Genomic DNA, 23,894 nt, shown 5'->3' on the forward strand with positions numbered 1-23,894 from the left:
GTTGCTTCCGTGTCCTGCCTATTGTAAATAGAGCTGCAGTGAACATTGTGGTACATGACTCTTTTTGAATTACGGTTTTCTCAGGGTATATGCCCAGTAGTGGGATTGTTGGGTCGACTATACTCTTAATGCTAATGTTTCAACATCCCTCATTGCCATGCACTTTAGAGTCAGCATACCCCATTTAGCACAAATAATCAAGGCACTGTAGGATTTGGATACAGCGAGACAAACAGGTTCTTGCAGTCCTGGTGTTTATATTTTTGTGGGAAAAGAGGTATGGTAAAGCTTTGGTTTATAGATGGAAATAAGGGCTTTGATGGAATGTAAAACAATAATGTGAGAAAATAGGGAACGTGCGGTGTGTATATATCTTTTCTCTGAGGGTAGGTGCCTCAGTGAATGATGATGTCATTATTGATCACTGAATTTCTACCATATAATACATCTTAAACGCTCTTTCAGGAACTGCTTGGCTGTGTAATTAAGTAGATTGCACCAGTATAGAAATCCTGCATTCCTGTGATTCACAGTAAAGATTCCCCATAAAGATAAAGATACAGACATGGTTCATCTTCATTTTTGCAACTGTTAAACATTTTGTATATAGAATATGTGCTCATGAGTTTGGACATTGTTACCTGGATCTTGGGACTTCCTATTGATTTGGGCCATGTCATTTGAGGGAATTTTCATTTACCTTTACATTTTCTAAAATGTTACAGTATTTGGCATTTTCATTTTGCTCCTTTACACACTAAGCAACACAGTGTTTACCCCATTAAATCGTGGAGTTCCTCCCATTTAGGGAAACACATTCATCTGCACTGTTCTAGCCCATCCTGAGTTTATCCTATGAGTAGGGTGATAACTGTGCAAGTCTGCTGTGGTTTCCCAGTGGAAACATGAAAAAAAGCTGTGGATGTTTAGAGGCAGTCATCCAAGGAATAATTGAGGTGAGCTGTAGAGAGAGGGTATTATTTCAGGTAATATCCTAATTTAGTATAAAAGGAGAAATGAGAAATTTTCCAATGTCTTTTTATTGCAGGAGTGGTTGGAAGTCTTATGCATCAGTGATCCATTGGCCCATTTTGCTATTCAGAGGTTTCATTTCCATATGCTTAGACTTCCAGCATGTGTTGTGTAAGAGTAGGAGACAAAAATAATAGCTGTGAGGATGGACCGGGAGTTTGGGGTTGGTAGATGGCAAACTATTATATTTAGAATGGATAAACAACAAGGTCCTAATGTATAGCACAGGAAACTATATTCAATATCCTGTGATAAACCATGATGGAAAAGAATGTCTATATGCATATAACTGGGTCACTTTGCTGTACAGCAGAGATTGGCACAGCGTTGCAAATCAACTATACCTCAATTTTAAAAAAGTAATAGCTGTGAGTTTTTATAAAGTTTTATAAATATGTAAAATAGATAGATTGATAGATGGGAGGGAGGGAGGGAGGAAATGAATAACACAAATGCCTTCGTATGCTAGGAGATGGTTAAACTCTCCTGAACTTTGATTATGTGTTCAGCCTTTTTTCCCACAATTCTGGGATCCTTCCAGGAAGAACTGAAGGGCTGGGGAAGAAGGACATGGACCACAACAGGCCTTTCTTACAACCCTGTCTTAACACCCACTAGGGCTGCACCCGTCCTCCTCTCATCACCTCATCACATAACTAAGTGAAGAGAGAGGGCTCCCACATCTATCTTTGAGTAAGTCAGATTCCTCAGACAGATCTTTGGAAATACTGTGGTTCTGAAACATAAAGGTATGTCCCAAGTGGGATCTGCCTGGGGACATCCTCATTCGTGTAAACCAGCATGATTTCCTTCCTTGGCCATCCATAGACCGTTTCCAGATCATTGTTTCTCAACTCAAGCCTACTTGTGCCTGCTTACTTGGAAACATCTTTAGAAATCCATGCGTATTCCACTCTGGAAAATTTATCTGAGGCAATACCTGGGGCTGTGAGTTGCGAGGGTGACAGAGCAATTGGCAGAACCCATGTCATGGGCACATTCCATCAGCCACAGAGACCACAGGCATCGCGTGTTTATCAGATCTGCTTGCTTACTTATTCACAAACGCTTTCAGTTGGGAAATAAATGGCTCTAGTATTTTTCAAACTTAACAGTTCATTCATGTCTCCCTCCCCACACTCCTTTACCATAGAGGCTTTTGCAGCCTCCTGTTATGCATCTAAGAGTCTTTAAATCACCCATGGTGAATTTAAATTGCCAAAGGCATTCTTGTACCAGAAACTATTCTCAGCCAGTGCTGCACACAAGTACAGAAGCCACTGCTAGCAACTGACAGAGTCTTTCTGTAAACGGAGTTGATCCTCCAAAGTCAGCTGTTCACTTGTCCTTGGGTCATAAATGCAGGACCCCTCACGCTTTCTAACCAGAAGCCTCTTCACTGGACATAAGTTGGTACTTACAAAACAGAGCCAAAATTGGCACCTCCAACATAATCCCACCCGAAGAGGATGTGTGTTCCCCTGTCCTCTAATTGATGTAATCCATTCTGGAAGATGTCACCTTTCTAGACATATTGGTGTCTTTGAGAATCAGTCAGAAGCACATGAGTTACCATGGAGTTCATATTTTTATGGACATTGTGCTGCCACCAAATCTGATGGAGTCTACTACAGAGATGCTGTGTTCTGTCTTTAGATCAAACAGGCACCTCTGATCAAAAACTGGACCCAAGCATCAGATGGATTAGTCAAGCTCCAGGCCATTGCACTAGCACTAGAGAATTCCCTGGCCAAGAATCAAACTCATCTGCACATTATTACAGATTCTTTGGCTATTGACAATGATCTAGCTGTCTCATCCATCCAATAGCAACAACTTATCCAAGGTCACCCTTTTGAGCAAAAGAACTCTGGGACTATATTACCTCAAATACCCAAGTACAAATCAAGGTCACTGCTTACTCTACACATACTGCCTCAATCTGCAGAGGCTCATTTCATTGTTCAGGATGACAAATTGACTCGTATTTCTGAGACACATACCTACACCTGAGATCTTACGGTATTAATCTTGGCCCTGTGAGCTCCTGTAATCAGTAACCATTTAGAGGTCTCTAGCATAAAGTTTAAGCAAGATTCAAGGGACGGGACTTCCCTGGTGGCGCAGCGGTTAGGAGTCTGCCGGCCAGTGCAGGGGATGCGGGTTTGATCCCTGGTCGGGGAAGATCCCACATGCCGTGGAGCAACTAAGCCCGTGCACCACAACTACTGAGCCTGCGCGCCTAGAGCCCGCGAGCGACGACTACGGAAGCCCGCGTACCTAGAGCCCATGCTCCACAATAAGAGAAGCCACCACAAGGAGAAGCCCACGCACCACAACAAGAGAAAGCCTTTGTGCAGCAGTGAAGACCCAGTGCAGCCAAAAATAAATAAATTAAATAAATAAATTTTAAAAAAAAATCAAGGGACTTCCCATCTTTGCCATGGCTAACTTAGTGACTGACTAATGCACCTGATGTAGGAAAAGGCACCACTGCTGACACTTTGCTGTACAGCAGACTGGCACAGCTTTGTAAATCAACTCTACTTCAATAAAAGAAAGAAAAGGCACCACTGCTAATATAATTTTGATGCATCTACTGTCCAGGCTGAGGAAGTGTTCCCTACACCTGACAGCAAATAGACTTTGTAGGGCCCCTTACCCCCTCTGCTGGACTACTTGCTATGATGGGACCATTTAAGAAGCTGTATATAGACAAATTATTCATTCTATTATAAATAACCTGCTGAAGCCAAAACGTGAGGACTCACCAAGACACTAGAAAATACTGATATATCAACTCATTTTTCAAAATACAAAGCACTGGGCTCTTGAAAAAAGTATTCAGTGGACCTTGTACCTCTCTTAAGTTCCCCAGCTACAACCCTCAGAAGATGGCCTAATGGTTTACCTAGACAAATCTTACTTTCTTCTAAATAGGTCTTTCTGCTGTGCTAGGCTTTAGTTACATTCAATCCCCAGTCTTTGGAGCCAACTACTTCATTCTGATCATTAAATCTACTGGCACCTTATAAGTAGAGAAGTAGAGGCCTTTCTATACTAGACATTTCTGTCTTTGTTTTATTGTAATAGTTCTCCCTGGCCACCACATTTATATCCCACTCCCAACATCACCTGTATCGTGTACCCTGCAGGTCAATATTTCATTTTGGGCACCCTCCTTTAAAACTCCTCTAGCCCATCCAACACAAATGTGCTGTTTTCCTACCATTTGTACTCACATGCTCAATGTCATCAGAGTCACTGGTACTGACCTATGCACACATGATATCAAATACATTGTTAATGCCAATCGTGAAATGTCCAAAACTTATTCAAAATACATGTAGCATACAGGTAATGTTTGAGATGTTTCCCATGAAGGACAGCTCTCTGGCAGTCATGGTAGCTGATGAACACTTGGCTTTGGACTCTTTATTAGCCAGAGAATTCTGTTGCCCTAAAAGGGCTGCTTGCAGTGTGTATGTTGGCTACACTGGCAAGGTGCCACTAATAACACAACAAATGAGACAAATTAAATAGCATTATGAAAATATTTGAATGTAGTTCTGGAATCATACTTAAACACTTTACTGGATCTCTCCAGTACACTGGGACAACTGGATTCAAATGCTCTTTTGAAGCTTTGTCACCTTAATTGTAATACGTACTTGTGCTTTACACAAGTACATATTAATGTACTTTTAATTAATATTCAGATTCAAAATCATTTAAATGAGATGTGGCATCATTCAGTCAACAAAGCTAAGAGTGAACTTTAATAAAGACCCGGACCTCATTTTTGTTGTTTGACTCTTAATTGGCTCCAGATACCTGCTCACATTTTGGTTTCACTTTGTTAAAATTGTTTTGGTTTCATTTTTCCATAAACCATATGCATTTTGGTTTCATTTTTCCATAAACCATATGCATCTTATTTTCCATAAACTGTATTCAAATTTCAAGTTCCCTGATCAGACATTATCTGAACCTTGGAATTTCAACCAGAAGATGGGTAAGTGTTGGATTTGAGCATTAAAGATAGACATTTTATATGTACATCTACATTTGAAGAGAAAATGTATATATGCTTCAAACGTTTTAAGCAGATAAGCTGCAAAAATAAAAGCCTCAGGGACTTCCCTGGCGGTCCAGTGGTTAGGACCCTGCCCTTCCACTGCAGGGGGCATGGGTTCGATCCCTGGTTGGGGAACTAAGATCCCGCATGCCACACGGTGTGGCCGAAAAAAAAAAATAGAAGTAAACAAATAAGTAAAAATGCAAGAAAAAACTTTAAAAAGCCTGGGATAAAATTCAAAATCATAAAAATAATTCAACTTACCTCTCATTCTGTAAAACAAACCAATAACAACATGCACTTTTTTGGTCAAAACCTTATGTGGATGTTTCTTATAAATATTCTATTAGCTGTGTTTACAAATTACTGTATACTAACAAAGGTTATCTTTATTTTTCACTTACTGGGAGCATATGTTGAAATATCCCCCTTCAATTATGGATTTTAAGATCCACTTTAATTTTCTTCATTTAATCATTATACATTCTGAGTCAATACTAGCATGTAATACAAGTTTGGGAAATTTATCCTCAGGAAAATTTATTTTTGTTCTAATATAGTTTAAATTTGTGTGATTAACCTAAATTCTCATTCACTCATAATATCACAGACACGTTTCTGTCAGTACCCTCTTGCCAAAGAAAACCAAGACACACCTGTAGTCACAGAGAGTTATGTGTTGACTTGTAGTAATAGGCATGACCACAAGTGATAAATGACTGGGTGTACAGGTAAGAGGGTGCTTTGAGAACCCTTATAGTATTTGGACTAGTGTTAGTGATTTGATGTTTGATGAAGCAAGACGTTGCTCTCTATTGGATGCTGTGAGAAGGTAAATGTAATTCTGTGATTGGTGATCATAATCGTTGAGAATTTGGTCATCTTTGTTGCAGATACTACGTTCTCTTTCACCATTTTAGAGAAATGATTATAAAGTTTCCTTGATCTTGTATTATCAAGCATGGTCACCCAACAGCATTGTCTGATGGTGGAGGTTTGTGAGATTTTTCCCTTCGACAGAGTAAGACTTGGTTTACTGTTGAGTGGGCCAGTCCAGTGCTGTTTTTCCTTTCTCACATATTATCTAAACATTTTAACGTTTCTTACTGTGTAGTTGATGCTTTTTAAGTGTTTCCAAACAGTAGCTTAGTCATAATATACAAAAGCACTCCTTAGCAAACTCCATAGTACTTTCATTATGTTTTGTGGAAGTAAATTTCTAGGCCCAATTTGGAGCTGCCACATCAAAACATAAACCAAAACTGAGATAACTTTCCTGTTCCTGTAAATGCACTACTTGACTGGAAATGCAGTACAGCCAGCCAGCCAATCTCTAACTGCCAAGAATCTATAGTGATTACTTTGTTCCATATAAGGTCAGATATGCAACCCCCGCCAATGAACTGAACACACATACTCTTTCCTTATTCCCTGGATGCCTTCCTCTACAAAAGCTTGCAGCCCTGTTCCTTGGTTTGCAGTTCTCTGGACTCTTGAGAGTAGAGACCACCTGCTTCATTATGTATGAAATAAATTTGCTTAGATCAACTAAACTGTTCTCTTTGATTATTTTAACACATTTAGTCAACTGAGGTGTACGCGTTTAGATTAAATGTCAGACATACATGCTAGCAAGGGACAAAGGCTGACCACTATCCAAATCAGGCCTTTCTTGCTGAGGGACCTAGTTTTTTTTTTTTTAAGGTATAGTTGATTTACAATATTACATTAGTTTCAGGTGTACAGCATCGTGATTTAGTATTTTATAGATTATATTCCATTAAAAGTTATTACAAGATAATGTCTATAATTCCCTCTGCTATGTAATACATCCTTTTTGCTTATCTATTTTATACATAGTAGTTTGTATCTCTCAATTCCATACCCCTAATTTGCCCCTCCCCCCTCTCCTCCCCCTCTGGTAACCACTAGTTTGTTTTCCACATTTGTGAGTCTGTTTCTGTTTTGCTATATACATTCATTTGTATTATTTTTTAGATTCCACACATAAGTGATATCATACAGTATATGTCTTTATCTGACTTATTTCACTAAGCATAATATTCTCTAGGTCCATCCATATTGCTGCAAATGGCAGAATTTCATTCTTTTTATGGCTGAGTAATATTCCATTATATATATATATATATATATATATATATATATATATATATATATATATATATCTCACATCTTTTTTATCCATACGTCTGTTGATGGACACTTGGGTTGCTTCCATACTTTAAATAGTGCTACTGTAACATTGGGGTGCACATATCTTTTCAAATTAGTGTTTTCATCTTTTCTGGATATATACCCAGGAGTGGAATTGTTGGATCATATGGCAACTCTGTTTTTAATTTTTTGAGGAACCTCCATACTGTTTTCCATGATGGCTGCACCAATTTACATTCTCACCACCGGTGTACAAGGGTTCCCTTTTCTTTACATCCTATTTGTTATCTGCAGACCTTCTGACAATAGCCATTCTGACAGGTATGATGTGATATCTCATTTTGGTTTTGATTTGCATTTATCTAATAACTAGGGATACTGAGCATCTTTTCATGTGCCTGTTAGCCATCTGTATGTCTTTGGGAAAATGTCTGTTCAGGTCTTCTGCCCATTTTTTGATTGTGCTGTTTTTGTTGTTTTCTAAGAGTTCAGCTTTTTATTGAACATGTTACAAAAGAGGTTTAGTCAAAAAGACCAAAGCCCATGTCATCATCAGACTCCTCACATTCTTCTTTCTTTGTTTCCACTTTCTTCTCCTCAGCTGGGGCGGCAGTGGTGGAGGGGGCAGGTCCACTAGCCCCTACATTGCAGATGAGGCTCACCATGTTGACATGGGTCAGAGCCTGTGCAAACAAGCCTGGCCAGAAAGGTTCAACATTTACATGGCTGCTTTAATGAGAGCATTGATCTTATCCTCCGTGATCATCACCTCATTGTCATGCAGGATGAGGGCCAAGTAGGTGCAGGAGTAGGTGCAGGTAAGCTACAAGGCAGTGGAGGCCACAGTGCAAGTGAGTGCTAGATGTGGTGCTGCCCGGCCTGATGCTAGTCGCTGGTCCCCAATGCGAACCTTAGCTTCCTCTGAAGGGCTGAGCCACCTTAGTGGTAGCTGAGGAAAACGGGCTATTTCTTTGGGGGTTTTGCTTTTTTGTTTTTGGGGGGTTTTTTTAATTGAAGTATAGTTGATTTACAATGTTGTGTTAATTTCTGCTGAAATCACCAAAGGTCAAAAGTGATTCAGTTATACATATATATATTCTTTTTGATATTCTTTTCCATTATGGTTTATCATAGGATATTGAATATAGTTCCCTGTGCTATACAGTAGAACCTTGTTGTTTATCCATTCTATATATAATAGTTTGCATCTGCAAATCCCAAACTCCCAATCTATCCCTCCTCCACACCCCCATCCCCCTTGGGATAGACCACAAGTCTATTCTCTATGTCTGTGAATCTGTTTCTATTTCATAGGTAAGTTCATTTGTGTCATATTTTAGATTCCACATATGAGTGATATCATACGGTATTTGCTTTTCTCTTTCTGACTTTCTTCACTTAGTATGATAATCTCTAGGTCCACCCATGTTGCTGCAAATGGCATTATTTCATTTTTTATGGCTGAATAGTATTCCATTGTATATATGTACCACATCGTCTTTATCCATTCATCTGTCGATGGATATGTAGGTTATTTCCATGTCATGGCTATTGTAAATAGTGCTTCTATGAACATTGGGGTATGTGTGTCATTTCAAATTCTCTGGATATATGCCCAGGAGTGGGATTGCTGAATCATATGGTAGCTCTCTTTTTAGTTTTTTAAGGAACCTCCATACTATTTTCCATAGTGGCTGCACCAACTTACATTTCCACCAAAAGTGTAGGAGGGTTCCCTTTTCTCCACACCCTCTCCATCATTTGTTATTGTAGACTTTTTAATGATGGCCATTCTGACTGGTGTGATGTGGTACCTCATTGTAGTTTTGATTTGCATTCTCTAATAATTACTGATGTTGAGCATCTTTTCATGTGCCTTTGGCCATCTGTATGTCTTCTTTGGAGAAATGTCTATTTAGTTCCTCTGCCCATTTTTTGATTGGGTTGTTTGGGTTTTTTTGATACTGAGTTGTATGAGCTCTTTATATATTTGGAATATTAACCTCTTGTTGGTCATATCATTTGCAAATATTTTCTTCCATTCAGTAGGTTGTCTTTTCGTTTTGTTGGTGGTTTCCTTTCCTGTGCAAAAGCTTTTAAGTTTAATTAGGTCCCATTTGTTTATTTTTGTTTTTATTTCTTTTGCCTTGGGAGACAAATCCAAAAATATATATATCTACAATTTACGTCAGAGAGTGTTCTGCCTATGTTCTCTTCTAGGAGTTTCATGGTTTCAGATCTTACATGTAGGTCTTTAATCCATTTTGTGTTTATTTTTGTATATGGTGTGAGGAAATGTTCTAATCTCATTGTTTTACATGTAGCTGTCCAGTGCTGAGGGACCTAGTCTTAATGTTAACTTTTGACGATCCCTCTTCTACCCAGCACTCCAGAGTCAAAACTTATGTAATTAAGCACAAAATTAATCAAGGCACTCTATGATCTGGATATAGTAGCATGAAACAAGTTCTTACAATTCTGGTGCTTTTAGGTTTGTGGGGAAAGAAATACTGTTAACAAACAATAAAATTTGGTTTATAATCAGAAGTAAGATATTAAAAGATTCAGTATCCCCACATACACTATTCGTTTTTAATATTTTGCCTCATCTCTTTTCCTATTTGAAAGTAACATACTCTGACTCCCATATAACGTTTGACATTTGGCAACATCTTGTGAGGGTCTGTGTATATTTAAGGGTGAGGAAGAACCTGGTTTGCTCAGAAGCTTCTGTGGATGCTGGGATTTTGTCATTGCATTGTCTATCTGCATGATACAGTTGGGGTTATCAGTAATTACAACTTGTTTAGATATTTTTGGTTAGGAGTAGAAAGTAAAAGGAGAAAATAGCTTTTGCTACTTAAAAGAGGGAATTAGAGGTTGCATTTGTGGGACTTCCCTGGTGGTGCAGTGGTCAAGACTCTGCGCTCCCAATGCAGGGGGCCGGGGTTTGATCCCTGGTCAGAGAACTAGATCCCACATGCATGCCACAACTAAGAGTTTGCATACCACAACTAAGGAGCTGGGAAGCCGCAACTAGGGAGCCCGCCTGCTGCAACTAAGACCTGATGCAACCTAATTAATTAATTAATTAATTATTTTAAAAAAGAAGTTACATTTGGAAGAGATTTATTGTTAAAACCAGTGATATTTTCTTTCTCCCATTTCAAGCCCTGGGCAAAAACCTTATGAAAACATGTGGCTGGACTGTTATGGCCCCATTGAACATCTGACCCTGTTGCAATGTCATTAAAATGAATTTTTGGAGCCAGTTCAATTTGTCTTTAGCTTTATAGACATGGCCTTATTTGTATCTATTGCTCTCCCTTTTATGGAAGCATAATAAAGGAAAGAAAAAAACAGCGTCCAATCAATCAGTCAGTCAATCAGAAATAAGAGCTTTGAAGGAAAGTTCACAATGAATGTAAGATAACAGGGGAACCAGAGGTGTGTTGTGTATTTCCTCTATGGAGGGTAGAGGCCTCCATGATTAAGGATGTCATCAGGAATTATTTGTTTCCACCATCTAATACAAATTAAATTAACACTGTTTCAGGAATTGCTCAGGTATGACTATAAATAGTAGGTGTGATACAGACACCATCCAGCATTTGTGAGGGCAACAGTAATGATTCCTATTAAAATAAAGGTATATTCACACACATTAAGATGAGTAATATAATAAAACACTAAAACAGAAAATAAGAAGTGTTGGAAAGAATGTGGAGAAATTAGAACCCTTGTGCACTGTTGGTGGGAATAGAAAAATGGTACAATCAGTATGGAAAATGATAAGTAGTTCCTCAAAAAATTAAAAACAGAATCACCATATAATCTAGCAATTTCACTTCTGGGTATATACCCAAAACAGTTGAAAGCAGAATCTCTAAGATATACTTGTAAACCTATCTTCTTAGCATCATTTATTCACAGTAGGCAAATGGTGGAAGCAACCCAAATGTACGTAGACTGATGAATGGATGATCAAAGGTAGTATATACATACAATGGGATATTATTCAGTCTTAAAAAATAAGGAAATTCCAACATATGCTACAACATGGATAAAGCTTGAGGACATTATTTTAAGTGAAGTAAGCCATTCATATGAAGACAAATACTGTATGATACCACTTATATGAGGTACCTAGAGAAGTCAAATGCATAGAGATTGAGAGTAGAATGGTGGTTTGCAGGGGAGCGAGCAGAATGGAGGGGGTAGTTGTTTACTGGACATAGAATTTCAATCTTGGAAAATGAAAAGAGTTCTGGAGATCGGTAGTGATAGTCGTACAACAGTATAAATGTAAATGCCAATGAACTATACCCTTGAAAATGGTTAAGATGGTAAATTTTATGTTATGTGTATTTTACCACAATAATAAAACATGGGGGAAAAGCCACAGGACTGCACAGACCCCATTGGACCCTAAAATGCCACAAAGCCCTAAGCCTCTTTCCTCCTTGTTTACTAAATCTGTCCATTTTCCTGTGTTCATAAAGGACCTTTTCCAAAACAGTGCCTTTGACTCCAAGGCTGTCTCTAGACTTGGTCCCCAGGCTTGGCTCACCTACCTCCTCACCTCTTCTCTCCAGACCTTGCAACCCCACTCATTGGCCTAAGCCTCAGGGACTATGTGAAGCCTGTCCTATTGTTTGTTTAGGAAAAATTTATTTTAAAAAGTAAAATACTACATTCAACATATTAAACCTAATGGAAAAGAAATCAATAAAGAAGCAAAGTTGGGACTGAAAAAGTCATGAGAACTGTTGGGGAAAAAAAGGTAAAATGCAGGTGTAATTGGAATTATATCTATAATACTCATATAATGGGTAAGATAATCCAATCAAGAGTCAGAAATTATCACCGTATGTTTAAGACAAAAAAAAAAAAAAAAGAGGCAACTATATGCTCTCCGTAGGAAATGCTTTTAAATTCAAAGATGCAAAAAGATTGAAAGTAAAAGGATCAGGAAAAGATATATATGTAAATACACCCACCAGAAAGCTGGAGAGACTCTCCTAATACAAGGAGGGAAAAAGACTTTAAAAGAAAAAATATTACTAGAGATATAGAAGGCTGTATCATGAAAAAGGTCAATTCATCAGGAAGCTATAACATTTATATGTGCATTTAATAACAGTGCCAAAATAAATGAAGCAAAAGAGAAATGAAGGGGAAAACAACAGTAAATGGAGACTCCAGTATCTCACTTTGAATATTATATACACAACTAGGCAAAATATCAACACAGAAATAAAAGACTTGTAAAACACTATAAATTAAGTACACCTTATGTGTCTACGGAACACTTCACCCAACAACAACAGAATATATATTCTTCAGAAGTGCATATGAAACCTCCAGGGTAGAACAAATGCTAGGACATAAACTTCACTAAATTTAAAATACTAAGAATAAATACATTTATGGTCTGTGACAACGATGGAATGAAATTAGAAATCAATAACTTAGGAAAAACTGGAGAAATTAACAAATATGAAAAAAAAATACTCCTAAATAACCAATGTGTCAAAGAAGAAATCCATACAGAAGTGAGGAAAGGTCTCAAACCAATAATCTCACCTTCCACCTTATCACACTTGAAAGGATGAGCACCAACACCCCCCCCAATGAGATGAAGGAAATAAAAAAGAGCAGAAAATAGAGAATAGAAACAGCATATAGAAATCAATGAAATCAAAAGTGGGGTGTTTGAAAAAAATCAATAAAATTGACAAATCTTTAGCTAAACTGACTGAAAGAAAAAGAAGACTCAAATTCTGAAAATCGGACAGAAGGAAGACTATTCCACCAACCTTACAGCAATAAAAAGGATTATAAAGGAATTCAATGAACAGTATGGCAACAAATTAGATAATTTAGATGAAATAGACAAATCCCTAGAAATATACATCCTGCAGAAAATAACTCAAGAAAAAAATAGAGTTTCTGACTATACAAGTGATGTGGTTGAATTACTAAGCAAAAACTACTCAAAAGGAAAGCCCAGGCTCAAATGGCTTCACCATAGAATTCTCCAAATCATTCATAGGTTTAATACGATTCTTCAGAAACCCTCCCCACAAATAGAATCAACACAACACTTCAAACTCATTCTATCAGACCAGTATTACTGTTACTCTAAAACCAGACAAAGGTATTACTAAAAAATGAAGAAACCAATTTTCCTTGTGAAAATGGATGCCAAAAAAATCAACCATACTAGAAAACCTAATCCAGCATCATCTAACCACAAATATACAGCGTGACTAAGTCAGATTTACTTCAGGGATGCTAGGTTGAGTTAATATCTCAAAATCAACTTAGGTAATATAATGTATTAATACAGTAATAAGCAAAATGTCATGATCACCTCAGTAGACTCATAGAAAGTACAGTTGACCCTTGAACAACATAAGTTTGAACTGCACAGGTCCACTTATATGCAGATTTTTTCCAAAAAATATATTGGAAAAAACTTTGGAGATTTGCAACAATTTGAAAAAACTTGCAGATGAACCATGTAGCCTGGAAATATTGAAAAAACTACGGAAAAGCTAGGTATGTCACGAATGTATTAAATGTAGGTACTAGTCTATTTTATCATTTACTACCACAAAATATACACACATCTATTATAAAAAGTTAAAACTTATCAAAACTTATGCAGTACGCCTGAAACTAACATAACATTGTAAATCAACCATACTCCAATAAAATTTTTTAAAAAGACTAGTAATACAGAAAAAAAAAAAACTTATGCACACACAGACCATACATAGCACCATTTGCAATTGAGAGAAATGTTAACAAACAGAAACATGCCATATTAAATCAAAACTACATAAAATTAACTGTAGTATATACTCTACTATTTTAATAATTTTGTAGCCACCTCCTGATGCTATTTTGGTGAGCTCAAGTGGTGTGAGTATCCATAAAATGTCATGTGATGCTAGTTCCCTGGTGGTCTAGTGGTTAGGATTCATTGCTTTCACTGCAACGAATTGAACCCGTGGTCTGGGTTCAATCCCTGGTCAGGGAACTGAGATCTCACAAGCTGCATGGTGCAGCCAAAAATAAAAAAAAACCTCATGTGATGCTAATCATCTCCACATGTGCAGTTTGTCTCTCCAGTGAATTGCATATGGCAGTAAAAAGTGTTCTTTCGTGGTTCTTGAGTATTTTTCATCATGTTCAGTGCAATACTGTAAACCTTGAATAACATCATGGGACCCATGGAAAGTGCCACTAGTGATGCTGGAAGTGCTCCCAAGAAGCAGAGAAAAGTCACTGTTACCAAGTCCAAGCTCATACTGCTTGCTGAACGACAGGCCAACAAATCAAGAGATTAGTTGTTGGGGCAAGGAATAGCTACTTTATTTGGGAAGCCAGCAGACCAAGAAGATGGTGGACTAGTGTCCCAAAGAACCATCTTCCCTGAGTTAGAATTCGGGCTGCTTTTACACGAAAAGGGAAGGGGATAAATTCAAACGTTTCCTGGTTCCAGTCAGACTCTGAAGGGAATGTGTTAATTTCTTCCTTCCTGCATCCATTCACAGGTAAGCCTCACCAGGATGTTTTCTGTGAGCTAAACAAAGGTATTTTAGCTTAATGCTCATTACATGGGAGGCAGGGTTCCCAGAGATGGGCCATTATGTATACTTTAAGCTTGTAGGCAACACCCCTTTAGTGATTAACTTGTAGCAAAAGCAATAGAATAGCAAAATAAAAGTAAAAGAAACCGATCCAATATGGAGTCAGATTTGTTCTTCCCTATTATATCATGACATTACAAGAAAAAGTTGAATTGCTTGATATATATTGTAATTTAGGTCTGTAGCTGCAGTTGCTTGCCATTTCAAGATAAATGAGTCCAGCATAAGGACCATAGTAAAAAAAAAAAAAGAGAAGGATATTCCTTAAGCCATTGCTGCAGCTATGACAGCAGGTACAGAAATCTTGCACTTTTTATGAAATACTTTTTTTAAAATTTATTTTATTATTGTATTTTATTTTATTTTTTGGCTGCGTTGGGTCTTTGTTGCTGCACGTGGGCTTTTCTCTGGTGTGGCAAGCAGGGGCTACTCTTCATTGCCGTGCGTGGGCTTCTCACTGCGGTAGCTTCTCTTGTTGTGGAGCACGGGCTCTAGGCACGTGGGCTTCAGTAGTTGTGGCACTCAGGCTCAGTAGTTGTGGCGCACAAGCTTAGTTGCTCCACAGCATGTGAGATCTTCCCAGACCAAGGCTCGAACCCATGTCCCCCGCATTGGCAGGTGGATTCTTAACCACTGCGCCACCAGGGAAGTCCCAAGACTGCCTTTTAAAGTTCTTTTGATATTGGACAATGTCCCTGATGACCCAGAACCCCATGAGTTCAACACTGAAGGCATCAAAGTGGTCTACTAGCCTCCAAACACAAGGTCTCTAATTCAGCCTCTAGATCAGGCAGTCATAAGGACCTTTTTTTAAAAAATATATATTTATTTATTTATTTGGCTGTGCCAGGTCTTAGTTACGACACGCAGGATCTTCGTAGCGGCATGCAGGGTCTTTTAGTTACGGCCTGTGGGATCTTTAGCTGTGGCATGTGGGATCTAGTTCCCTGACCAGGGATCGAACCCAGGCCCCCTGAATTGGGCGCACAGAGTCTTAGCCACTGGACCACCAGGGAAGTCCCCATAAGGACCTTTAAGTCTCATATACACACCACTCTATGGAAAGGATTGTCAATGCTATGGAAGAGAACCCCAAAAGAGAGAACATCATGAAAGCCTGGAAGTATTGCACCATCAAAGATGCCATCATTGTTATAGAAAAAGCCGTGAAAGCCCAAACAATAAATTGCTGCTGGTGAAAACTGTCCAGATGTTGTGCACGACCCCACAAGATTTACGACAGAGCAAATCAAGGAAATCATGAAAGAGATTGTGGGTATGGCAAAAAAAATTCGGTGGGGGGGTGAAGGGTTTCAAGATATGGATTTTGGAGAAATTCGAGATCTAGTAGACACCACACCAGAGGAATTAACAGATAACTTGATGGAGATGAGTGCTTCCAAATCATTGCCAGACGATGAAGATGTAGAAGCAGTGCCAGAAACAAACTGACATTAGACAATCAAAGAGTTTCAGTTATTCAAGACTACTTTTGGACTTCCCTGGTGGCGCAGTGGTTAAGAATCCTCCTGCCAATGCAGGGGGCACAGATTCGATCCCTGGTCTGGGAAGATCCCAAATGCTGCGGAGCAGCTAAGCCTGCACGCCACAACTACTGAAGCCCGTGGGCCTAGAGCCCATGCTCTGAAACAAGAGAAGCCACTGCATTGAGAAGCCCACGCATGGCAACGAAGAGTAGCCCCTGCTCGCCACAACCAGAGAAAAGCCCACGCGCAGCAACAAAGACCCAACGCAGCCAAAAAAAAAAAAGACTGCTTTTGACTTCTTTTTGACATGGACCCTTCTATGATACAGGCACTGAAACTAAAGCAAATGGTGGAAGAAGAATTGGTACTATAGAAACATTTTTTTTAAAATGAATGAAACATTTTTAGAGAAATGAATAAGCAAAAGACTCAGACAGAAATTACAATGTATTTCCATAAAATTACACCTCTCCTGCCTTCCCTGTCACCTCTTCCACCTCTTCCACCTTTGCCATCCCTCAGAGAGCTAGACCACCCCCTCCTATTCAGTCTACTCGATGTGAAGAGAAGGATGAAGACCCTTTATGATGATTCACTTCCACTTAATGAATAGTAAATATTCATCATACTGTACAGTTAATCAACTTTATTGTATATGTGTGTGAATGTCTTCATGTGAAAATCTAATAACTGTGTGGCAAGAACTGTATGAGATGTTTTTGTGTCATTATTGTCATCATCTCTTAATTATTATCATCTGCAAGACTTGTATGGAAGTGGAAAGCCTATCCTTACCTAGGTATAAAGTGAGTGATATTTAATATAAAATTAATGATGTGTAAATTTTATTACTGATTTATAACTTTGCTCTCAAAGAATTACATTACCATACAGTATGCTTCTCTCTTGTAATTGGAGAAACTGCATATCAGCCTATGATCACAGGTAAGTGGTTTTTTAAAAAAATGGAACAATGTTTTCAATACTGTATTATGAATATGACCATAATACATGATAAAAATTTTATAATGATTCATTCATTAGTTATAGGCTAGGCTACCATGAAGCAACTGTATCCATTACACTAGGCTACCATAAAGCAATCATACTGCCATTTCTTCATTATCAGTGCATGAATCATTATACTTATAATTATGAATTTCTTTTTCACATTATCTTTTCATTTTTGATGTCGTGTTAGTAATACATATAACATCACAGTGTTTTGTATCATATAAGACAATATTGATGGAGGTACTGATAGACAATTCATCTTGTAAACAGAAGACATAAACTTATGGTATTGATAAATACAGTACAGTACTGTAAATGTATTTTCCTTATGATTTTCTTAATAATATTTTCTTTTCTCTTGCTTACTTTCTTGTAATAATATAGTATACAGTACATATTACATACAAAATATGTGCTAATCAGCTGTTTATGTTATCTGGTCAACAGTAGTCTATTAATAAAGTTTTGGGGGAGTCAATAGTTATATGTAGATTTTTGACTGCCTGGGGACAGCACCTCTAGCCCCTGCATTGTTCAAGGGTCAGCTGTAGTTGACAACCTCCAGCACCCTCTCATGATAAAAACCCTCAGCAAACCAGGTATTGATAGAAATTTCCTTCACATGAAAATGAGCATCGATGAAAAAAATCACAGCTGATATTATATTTAATTGGTGAAAAATTGGATGCTTTCCCCTGAATATCAGGAAGGAAACAATGATATCTGCTCTTATCATTTCTATTTGACAATACCCTGGGGGTTTTAGCCAGGACAATTGTGCAATGAATAAATGAATAAAAAGGAAATAAAATGAATCCAGGTTGGATAAGAGAAAGTAATGCTGTCTCTACATGTAGATGATGTATCCTGTAAATAGAAAACTCTAAGGAATCCACTTTTTAAAAAAAACTATTAGAAATGATAATCGAGTTTGGCAAGGTTGTAGGGTACAAGATCAATATATAAAAATACATTCTATTTCTAATCACTTGCAACAAAAAATCTGAAAATGAAATTAAAAAAACAAATCCATTCACAAGAGCATAAAAATGAATAAAATAGGGGAGAGGGATAAATTGGGAGATTGGGATTGACATTTAAATGCTACTATGTATAAAATAGAGGGCTAATAAGAGCCTACTGTATAGCACAGGAAACTCTGCTCAATACTCTGATGGCCTATATGGGAAAATAAAGAAAGAGTGGATATATGTATATGTATAACTGATTCACTTTGCTGTACACCTGAAACTAACACAACATTGTAAATCAACTGTACTGCAATAAAAATGAATAAAATAGTTAGGACTAAATTTAACAAAAGAGATACCAAGCAAAAACTCCGAAATCCACAAAACATTGTTGAGCAAAATTAAAGATCTAATTACATGGTATAACCTCCCATGTACGTACATTGGAAGACAATATTTTGAGATGGCAATACTCCTCCAAATGATCCACAGATTCAGTGCAATCTCTGTCAGAATCCCAACTGACTTCTTTATAGAAATTGTTAAACTGTTTCAAAAATTCAGATAGAATTGCAAGGTATCCAGAATAACCAAAACAATGAAAGCAAAAATCAAGTAGGAGGACTCACATTTCCTTATTCCAAAACTTTCTGCTGAACAATGGTAATGAAGGTAGTGTGGTAATGACACAGGGATGGACATATAAATCATTGGAATAGAATGAGATTTCATAAATAAACCCATCCGTCTGTGGTCAACTGGTTTTCAAACACAATGCCAAGAATGGGAAAAGAATATTATTCTTAAAAGTTGGCACTGGGACGAGTGGATAGCCACGTGCAAAAGAATGAAGTGGACGTTTACATCACACCACATACAGTAATTTACCAAAATGGATCAAAGACCTAAACATAAGAGGTTAAACCTTAATACTCTTAGAAAAAATGTAAGGACTTCCCTGGAGGTCCAGTGGTTAAGACTCTGCACTTCCACTGCAGGGGGCACAGGTTCAATTCTTGGTCCTTGAACTAAGATCCTCACATGACCAGTGGCGTGGCCAAAATATATATGTATATGGAGGAAAATATTCATGACCTTGGATTTGGCACAAAATTATTCAAGATGACACCAAAAAAAAAAAAAAAGACAACTTGAATTTAATCAAAATTATTAACTTTTGTACTTCAGAGTATACTATCAAAAAAGTGAAAACACACATTGGGACCCAGGTTTACTGTTGTGGGAATATAGAATGGTGCAGCCACTTTATTTATTATTTATTTACTTACTTACTTATTTATTTTTGGCTGCACTGGGTCTTCCTTGCTGCGCCTAGGCTTTCTTTAGTTGCGGCGAGCGGGGGCTACTCTTCATTGTGATGTGTGGTCTTCACATTGTGGTGGCTTCTCTTGTTGTGGAGCCCGGGCTCTAGGCACGTGGGCTTCAGTAGTTGTGGCACTCGGGTTCAGTAGTTCTGGCGCACGGGCTTAGTTGCTCCGCAGCATGTGGGATCTTCCCGGACCAGGGCTCGAACCCGTGTCCCCTGCATTGGCAGGTGGATTCTTAACCACTGTGCCACCAGGGAAGCCCGGTGCAGCCACTTTAGAAAACAGTATGGCATGAGAATTCCCTGGTGGTCCAGTGGTTAGGACTCCACACTTTCACTGCTCGGGGCCTGGTTCGATCCCTGGTGGAAGAACTAAGATCCTGCAAGCTGGGCAATGCGACCAAAACACACACACACAAACACACACACACACACAAAACCCCCACAAAAACAAACAAACAAAAAAAAAACACTATGGCAGTTCCTCAAAAATTATATTCAAAGTTACCATGTGATCCAGCAATACTGCTTCTGGGTATATACCCCCAGGACTCAGATATTTCTACACCCATGTTCACAGGAGTGTTATTCATGAGCCAAAAGGTGGTAGCAACTCATGTGTCCATCAAAAATGGATAACAAAATTTAGTATATACATAGAATGGAATTTTATTCAGATTTAGAAAGAAAGGAAATTCTAACATATGCTGTAACATGGGTGAAATGAGAACATCATGCTAAGTGAAATAAGCCAGTCAAAAATGGACAACTACTATATGAATCCACTTGTATGTAGTACCTAGAATAGTGAAATTCATAGAGACAGAAAGTAAAATGGTGGTTGGTAGGGCCTGGGGGAAAGGGAAGTGGGGAGATGTTGTTTAATATGTATAGATTTTCAGTTTTGAAAGACGAAAACACTTCTGAGATTGATTTCCCAATGTCAGTGTACTTCTCACTACTGAACTGGACATTTAAGATGTAAACTTCATAGTATGTGTTAAAAGTTAAAATTTTAAAGCAAGAGAGGGAAAACACAGCCCACAGAATGGAAGAAAGTTTTGCAAATAAAATATCTAAGGGATTTGTATTGAAGGTATATAAAGAACACTAATAACTCAATAATAATAAGTCAACTAACCCAATTTTAAAATACGAAAGAATGTAAACAGACATTTTTAAAGGAAAATGTACAAATGGTCAAGAACACATTAAAAGATGCTTGCACTAGCCATCAAAGAAATTCAAATCAAAACCCCAATGAGAGGGACTTCCCTGGTGGCACAGTGGTTAAGACTCCATGCTCCCAATGCAGGGGGCTGGGGTTCAATCCCTGGTCAGGGAACCCACATGCATGCCACAACTAAGGAGCCCACCTGCCGCAAATAACAGCCGGTGCAACCAAATAAATATATTTTAAAAAATGAGGTACCACTTCACAACCACTAGGATAGCTAGAGTTAAAAAAGTGAGATAATAAAAGTTTTGTGGATGATATGGGAAAATTGGAACCCTCAACCACTGCCGGTGGGAATATAAAATGGTGCAACGACTTTGGAAAACAAATCTGGCAATTCCTCAGAAATTAAACCTAGAATTACCATAGGACCCATCAATTCATTCCTAGATATATGCCCAATAGAAATGAAAATATGTCCAAACAAAAACTTGTACACGAAAGTTTATTGCAACATTATTCATAATAGCCAAAAGGTGGAAACAAACTAAATGTCCATTAAGGAATGAGTAAATAAAGAAAATGTATTTTACGCACACAGTGGAATATTATTCAGCCATGAAGATGAATGAGGTATCCATACATGCTACCACATAGATGTTCCTTGAAAAAGTTATGCTAAGCAACTGAAGTTAATTACAAAGACAATACTTCATATGATTCCATTCGTATATAACTCCAGAACAGGGAAATCTATAGAAACAGAAAGATTAGAGGTTGCCTACAACTCTGGCTTGGAGGAGGAAGATGGGAAGATAGGGAAGCGATATCTAAAGGGTACCGGGGTTTCTTTTAGAGGTGACAAAAATGTTCAAAAATTGTGGTGCTGATTGAACATATCTGTGAATGTACTGAAAACCATTGACTTGTACACATTAAAGGGATGCAGTGTATGGTATGTGTATTTTACCTCAATAAAACTATTCAGATAAATAAATGTATTAGAAGTTTTGAACCAATGTGTTAAGAATATTAAGTTTTCAAGTATATCCCACATTTCCAAAACTTATTGTGTTTTTTTTTTTAATATATAATGTTCTATGTCAATTATACCTCGTTTTGGTTTTTTTTTTTTAATTTATTTTTGGCTGCATTGGGTCTTCTTTGCTGCCTGCGGGCTTTCTCTAGTTGCAGCACACGGACTTCTCACTGCAGTGTCTTCTCTTGTTGTGGAGCACGCGCTCTAGGCGCTCGGTTTTCACTAGTTGTGGCAAGTAGTCTTCAGTAGTTGTGGCGCAGGGGCTTAGTTGCTCCGCAGCACCAGGGATCGAACCCATGTCCCCTGCATTGGCATGTGGATTCTTAACCACTGTGCCACCAGGGAAGTCCCAAAACTTATTGTTTTTTGTTATATTGGTAAAAATAGTAACTAGGGGCTTCCCTAGTTGCACGCAGCACCAAAGACCCAATGCAGCCAAAAATAAACAAATTTATAAAAAAAAATAGTAACTGGATTGCCTTAGGATATCATAGCCGTTTAATTTCAAAATTTCTAGGCACACACTCTGAAACTAAAATAAATTTCCTTCTAGCGTAAAATGTATACCTGAGAGTATTGTTGAACACATCTCACAAATTATGATTGGTGGGAGAAGAGTCCCTGTTCCCAGGCAAGGGCTGCAGGGTTCAAACTTCCCACCAGAGTCAAGTGCTTGGGAGGCCAGGGGATTCCCTAGCTAAAATACCACATGTGTGGAGAGGGAAAAGTGACGGCCTCAACGCTGTCAACAAAGATAAAAATGGAGCCAGACTCTTTATTACACATGGTGAGATCATTTTTCAGTGTGTCTGTAAACAAGGGTCACAGTATCCTGAGTGGCCTCACAGCCTGTGCCAAGTATTGCCCCGTGGAGGACCGCAAACCCTCTTTTCCCAGTTGGCCTGACCAGGGCGCCCCGCTTGCTTTGGATAAGGACGTCGGTTGTTCCGGAACCTGACTCGGGAATTCCCTGAGCACACCTGTGTCCCCACATTCTGAAAGATCTGAGGAAGACGCCACTGTCCCTCTAGGGCCAGTGACAAGTGTGGTTTAAAGGTAAACGTCGCTGGAAGGGACAAGTTCCCCGCCCACTTGTGGAAACTGGTTCTGCTCAATCACGTGACCTCCTGACCCGTTGTCACTCAGCAGAAAGGGGGGGGGCGGGTGCTTGCGAACTGTCCAATCAGGGGCGCAGCAGGCGAAAGTGGGTGGGCCACGCTCTGCAAACTGCGTGGACTCTTGTGACCACGCTTTGCGTGGAATCTCGTCTGCGTTTACGCGTCTCAGGTGTGTCCGCTGAAGCTTCAATATGTGCTGCAGGGGCCGCGGGAGTCTGTGGGAAGACGCCGGAGGAGCCCAAAGCCGGGAAATGGTGAGTGTGCTGGGCCAGGTGTCCCAGGACAGGGAGGAGGGACAGTCTGAACCGGCCGTGGCGGGACGTGGGCCTCCCGGCGCGGTAAACTCAGGAGTCTGCGGACCCAAAATCGCAGGGGGCGCCGTTCAGACATCATTCCCTCCGGCTGTCGTAGTGGCGCGGCTGAGTCGGCAGCCGGGACCCCGGGCGTCCTGTCCCGTCACTGCAGGCGGTGACTTAAGCCTGGAGCCTCTCTGGGCAGCTCTGCGCCCGCAGCCCCGCGACTCCTCTAGAAAGTGTGGTAACCACGGGGAGGGTTATCAGGGGACAGTCGTGACTCCGTCTCCGTGGTTCGTGCGTGGGAGGAGCTGTGGTCTGTGGGGTCCCAGTTTCTCCTTTCTTCCCAGGGGGCACTCGTTTTCTCCTGAGTTTTCCAAATGTTTGGAGAGCAGGGTCTCAAATCCAGGATCCAGACTAATTCCCAGATTAGCTCTTCCTAAAACTGGCAATAAATCCCTAAATTTCCACATCCCTCCCTCATTCCCACAGCCAGCTTTTCGTCTTCAATTCGGAGCATCA

General features: G+C 39.1%; 1 protein-coding gene across 2 annotated transcripts in view; it reads left to right on the forward strand.

The window, feature by feature from the left end:
• The window catches only part of LOC137759981 (zinc finger protein 791-like), a 75,430-nt gene that overhangs the window by 5,744 nt on the left and 45,792 nt on the right, over window positions 1-23,894 (forward strand). The window contains exon 1 of one of the 2 annotated variants that reach the window (XM_068536820.1): window positions 23,257-23,333. The exons of the other annotated variant lie outside the window; for it this stretch is intronic. The gene's annotated coding sequence lies outside the window, so the exon portion shown is untranslated. Of the gene's footprint in view, window positions 1-23,256; window positions 23,334-23,894 lie in introns of those variants that run through there. 2 annotated transcript variants of the gene reach the window in all.

This window comes from Eschrichtius robustus, chromosome 2, assembly GCF_028021215.1.
Source record: "Eschrichtius robustus isolate mEscRob2 chromosome 2, mEscRob2.pri, whole genome shotgun sequence".
Taxonomy (NCBI): domain Eukaryota; kingdom Metazoa; phylum Chordata; class Mammalia; order Artiodactyla; family Eschrichtiidae; genus Eschrichtius; species Eschrichtius robustus.